Source organism: Gekko japonicus, unplaced genomic scaffold, assembly GCF_001447785.1.
Source record: "Gekko japonicus isolate JY-2015 unplaced genomic scaffold, Gekko_japonicus_V1.1 scaffold659, whole genome shotgun sequence".
Classification (NCBI taxonomy): domain Eukaryota; kingdom Metazoa; phylum Chordata; class Lepidosauria; order Squamata; family Gekkonidae; genus Gekko; species Gekko japonicus.
In genome coordinates this window covers 43096-48554 of record NW_015167556.1, presented here as the reverse complement: position 1 = coordinate 48554, position 5459 = coordinate 43096, and positions in this window count along the sequence as shown.

Below are 5459 nucleotides of genomic sequence, written 5' to 3'. Positions count from 1 at the left end.
TGTGGTAGAAGACAGTTTCCTTACACCCCCCCCCCCCCCAATAACATCACATTCTGACTTCAGACCTTTGATCTAATGCTTGAAAGATGAAAAGAGGTTGGCTGGGAAGAAGACGGAGGGGATAGGGTAAATGTAAGAGGTTTCCTTCTCTTCTCTCTTTGATGTGAGATAATAGCAGAAGCTGGGCCTCATGCAGGCAGTGGACTAGCCTGATTGGGAAAGAGCCTCCTCTTGAGCCATTCTGGTTTGAATGAGATTAAGAACCCAGTTTGGGAAGACAGGAAATGGATAGCTTTTGATCACTGGAATGTGTGTTTGTACACAGCGGATCTGGTGTAGGAAGAGACACGCAGCCTAAGAAATTAGATGAGAAGATGCAGTTTTTTCACCTACCACAATTGGGCAGGAACCTATGGCATATGCGTCTTTAGGAAACGCAAGTGCTTCCTTTATAGAATATGCTACAACTACTTATTTGCTTTGAGAAGTGCAATTTGGCCATTTTGCAATCTCTGTTCTTAAGCAGCGTTTGTTTGTGCAAAAAGTGGACTGAAGTTTTCAAACATTGTATAGTATTCCATACAAATGCTTGAAAATGCCGGGTGTGAGTGTTTAGCTTTTCCTGGATTGTGCCTGGCATATTAAAAAGAATTGGAAGGCCGGTCTTTCCTACAAAAGTAGTTGGAGGAGTCTCTAAACATTCAAAAACCTTTGGGGTATGTGTGAAGACTGAATAAGTTTCTGGCTATTCACAGACATCCCAAATCAAAAGTTAGTCATAAGATTTGGAAGCCTCTCAGCCATTTCTAGGAGGCCAAACTGTACACTAGGGTAGAACACAATTGTTTAACCAGGTGGCATACACTGCAGGGGCACAGTAAAAAAAATTCCAGCAGAGGACTTTTGTATACGTTGAATAACTGCACAGTTCCTGATTATAAGGTCTAATATTTGGCTTCCAAAGGGGATAATCTCAAAAGAGTTGTGTTAGAACAGGGGTTTTCAAGCCACCTGCTTCAAGAAACGTTTTCTTTGTTGACTGGTCCACTGAGAAGATCCTGAGCAGCACAGGCTTGTTGCTTAAGGGATGTTTTTATTTCTTTGCTGTTGCCTTTATGGTTAATGTAACGAAGCTCCTGTGCCCAATCTAGTTAATACTGGGTGTACCATGAGCTCAGAGTGTACTGCAGGTGGGTGGACGTCTGTTAATTATAGTCCATTGGATAACCACTTTGTAGAGAGCCTCCTTGTAGAATTCAGACCCCCACGCCCTGAACTGTCAAGAGATCCTGAGTATGCTCATGTTGTACATTAACTCAGATTGTTCAGCCATTGAGATTCTAATTTCCAAAATAAGTAAACCCACCCTCAAGTCAACCCACATCTTGAGCCTCCTAATCCTTTGAAATCCTGGTCTGCTTTTATTATGATATATCCAAGTTCCACTAGGTGGCAGTGCTAGTACACTGGGTGAATGGGAAAAGCTCTGTTTTGTGTGTAACTGGTTTTCTGTACTGTGGTGCTTGATGTCTTACAATGAGGGTGGAAGTTGCAGTGGTTTGCACTGAGCAGGCAGCCACTACCCAGCCTGTATGCTTGCAGCAAGAACGTGAGCGACTTGAATTGTATGGCTGTGGGAAGTGCTGCAAGTTGCAGCCAACTCATGGTGACCCTGTAGTGTTTTTGAGACAAGAGACGTTCCTCTGCATAGCAACCCTGGTACTAACCCGGACCAACCCTGCATAGCTTCTGATATCTGATTATCAGGCCAGCTGGGCCATCCAAGTCAGGGGACTTGAATGATTCTCTTTGCTGTGTGGCTTGGCTGGTGGTGGTGAGGCTGGCATTCAAGGAACACAGTTCCAGAACCATATCTGTTGGGTTTTTGGGTTGTTAGTCATGTTCATTTCATATTTGGGCATGCAGATGCCATACTAAACTTTCTCGAAAAAACATTAACAACCTCAGCATTTTGTGAAAGCCAGGCTCCAGTTGAGAATCTAGGTTTCAAAGTGTATAAAACTTATCTCTCTAAGAAGACCGAAGAGCTTATACAATATAATCTCTGTTGGCAAGAGCCCCAGGTTTCCTGGTGTACTCTGAGGGCTTTCCCATTTACCAGTATTATTTCGTGAGCGGAATAAGCTTTATTTCCCTAGGTGCACCAAAATATAACTGTCAACAAGTATAAAATATTAACTAAAACATCTTCATAGCACTGCGTGAACCTGTGTAGTATCTGATTGGAGCTTAGTGAATACAGCCCTCAACTGCATTCATGTCCATGATCACATACATACATTTGGCAATGTGAAGAGAACTGGCTATTAAGAGTTTTGGATAACGATGAGGAATGTCTAAAGATAACTAGTGACACAGTGGTGAGTAACTATGGTAATCATTAGCCTCCCAAAAGTTGAGGAGAGGCAAAGGAAATGTACTTCCTAGGTATCATAGCCCCAGCCAAAGAAGTCAGTCACAGTTAAGTCCCCCTGGGAGAAGTTAAACTGCACAGAGTCCACCTGGGAACCCTTTGGATGAAGAGCAGAGTATGAACTAGGGCTAGGGTTAGATCAACCCCCATGGCTTTCACCCAGGGGTCGATTCGGGGGGGATCACCGTCCCCCCCAGGTGAGGTGCGGGGGGCGGGGCACACGATGAAGCCCCGCCCCCTGCTTCCGGTTGGGGTAAAATGGCGATTTGACGCACCCTGTAAGTGCTCAGGGTGGACAGGTGTTCCTTACAGCACTTTGGACTGTATTTTGGTCCAACGCGGCTTCCCCCAGGCAGGGGGAATGACTGGCAGGCATCAAGACCCAAGAGAGAGTTGAGATTTGTGTGATCAAGTCTCGGAGGAGGCTTGTATTACACTTTGATCCCCTCTCCCAAAGCAGGCGAGTGCATTCAGGGGGTGTGGCCTTATGACATACTTCCGGTGATGTCAGGGTGTGTGGCATATGCTAATGAGTTATGCTAATGAGTTCCCCTGGCTCTTTTTCTACGAAACGACCCCTGCTTTCACCAATAACTTCTACATTTTCCTCTTGAATGTCATGCACATGGCTGGAAGTATTAGAATATGGTTACAGCTGCAAGTATATTTGCTCTACCAGTGAAGGCACCCAAACCACAGATGAAAGTTGGCGGTTTCATTTGTTTATCTTTGAACAAAACAACACGATGAGCTGGGCGTTATACCTGTCTTAAGTCCCGTTGACTTAAAAGATTTCAAGTGCTGGATTACAAAGTAATTTAGTAAAGAGATTTGTTGGCTGTTGGGGCAATTTCTAGCTGCTACTGTTGACAAGAAGCCTCGTGCATGAATTTCATAATACCAGTTTATTTCAGCATTTTTTTGTTTCCCAGGAATGTACAGGCTGAGTTGCCATACTGTCAAATGGAAAAGACCTGCCATCACAATGTCGTAAAGACGATCCATATATGTATGGAAGGGGAGACCCTGTGCATAGGCAGGTAACAGGTTCAGGTGTCCATCTGGGTACATTGCATTGCGTTGCTCAACTGGGCCACAAGGAAGTCTGTATGTTGTTGCACATGATTAGTCTTTGCACTTGAGTATGGCACAAGGCTGAGCTCTCCTGTGGCGTAAAATGCTCAAGCTAAAAAAAAAATGCCCTTCAAAATTAACCTTCCGTGATGGAAAAACAATGCTTTTTGGGCGGAAGAGGAAGTAGCAATCTAGGGCACATCAACGTTTTTATTAATTTAAAAAGGGGATGGATTTGCACATGAAACCCAAATTTAAATGTTGATGTTTCATGGCAGCGCAGTTGTGTTTTTGCACTTCTGTGGAAAGTCAAGGGGAAAAAGTTGCCACACATGCTTACCCCAACATTGAGGGTTCCTATAAATCAGAGGTTTTCCATTTCAAAAGAATCAAGGAAATTTGGAACTTAAAAATCTTTAGTTTATGGGAAGAATTAAGGCACCATTCATGCCTACACCTGAAAGAATGGAAACTGCAAACTGAAATTGCCACCTTAGTTTATGCACCTGATAAGCCAAACAGATGTACAGACTGAGATTTTGTGGTTGCATACATCTTGGGCTCTGAGCAATTTTGCACTTTTCTTGTTTGTGTATATTTCCCCCCAAATTTGCAGTGTTTGTTGTTACAGCCAATTCCTTCAAATGAGCGTTCCATGTCATTAATATTGATGTGAAACCAAATCCTTATTAAACATTTAGAGTGCTATGACCACAAGTTTGATGTTGTAATACAGGAACTAAAAGAATAAGGGAGACTGCAGGTAATTGCTTGGAGCCTTAGTTGTAAGAGAGAGTTGAAATGTCAGTGTTGCTCACATAGTGTAGCAATTATGGTGAGAGGCATAATTTAAAAGTTCCATGTCTTCTGGAGCATAAGTGGATTTGTAATTGCCTTAACTCATCTTTAAACCAAAAGTGTTTCAATTTTAAAATTGTGTTTTGTTGTATATGTTTTCTGGTCTTTTAAAAACCAACATATAATGAATAAAACTGACACATTCACAAGTGAAACAGTGTTTAATATAATTGTTAAATTATTTAAACAGATTGCAATTTCCATGGGAAATCATAACTGTATCAATTTTTGCAAGAACCAGAATAAAGAGTGCATACCCCTTGAAATGATCATGACACAGTCAACAATCACAGTCAGAGATACAGGCGACCGAAAATTTCATCGACAACACAATCGCGCAAGGCGGTCTGCTCAAATGTTAAGAATGCACACTTCAAAGCAGGGGGTAAACCTATTTTTAGTTATGATCCTATGTGGTGATAGTAAATAAAATTAGGAAGTGGTAAATGAAGGTGAAGAGTGGAAGGTGAAGAAGAAGAAGCTCCAGTACTGTGGAAGTAAAGACCTTTGCAAAATGGACACTTCAAAAAAAAAAAAAAGGGTCAAAAGTATAGTACAAGGCCAGGCTTGGCAGTTTTCCAGAATTCACACAATTATACTCTTCCAAGATATGCCCTAGTGGAAAGGGAAGTGAATTCCATGGAAGCTCCATTTTAAAGCACTTTCAGGCTGCAATGGTGTTGAGCAGTGTGACAAAAAAAATTTTAAGATCCTAGACTCAAATTTATTTCTTGGTTACGGAGAAACACAAACCCCTGCCTTCAGCATTGGAAGCGTCGGGCATATTTTAGGCTATGAAAATTCTGCCCAGAGAAAGGGAGGCGGGAGCATTATTAAAATTTGAATCGTTTTAGAGAAAGCCAGATTTGCTATCAAAAGTTTTGTCCTGATAGAATATAAAAATATAGTTTTCTAAAAAATGTTTTATTGTTTTTAATAAAATAGGAAGGGGACTTTGTGTTTAAAAGTTAAAAATGTTTTAACCCATTCAGATGTTTATTAACAAATTCCCTTTTTTAAAAACAACAACAACCAGAATTGTTCAGCAAGGTAGGTGCAATATCTTCAAATGGATTCATCTTTTTTTTTTTCT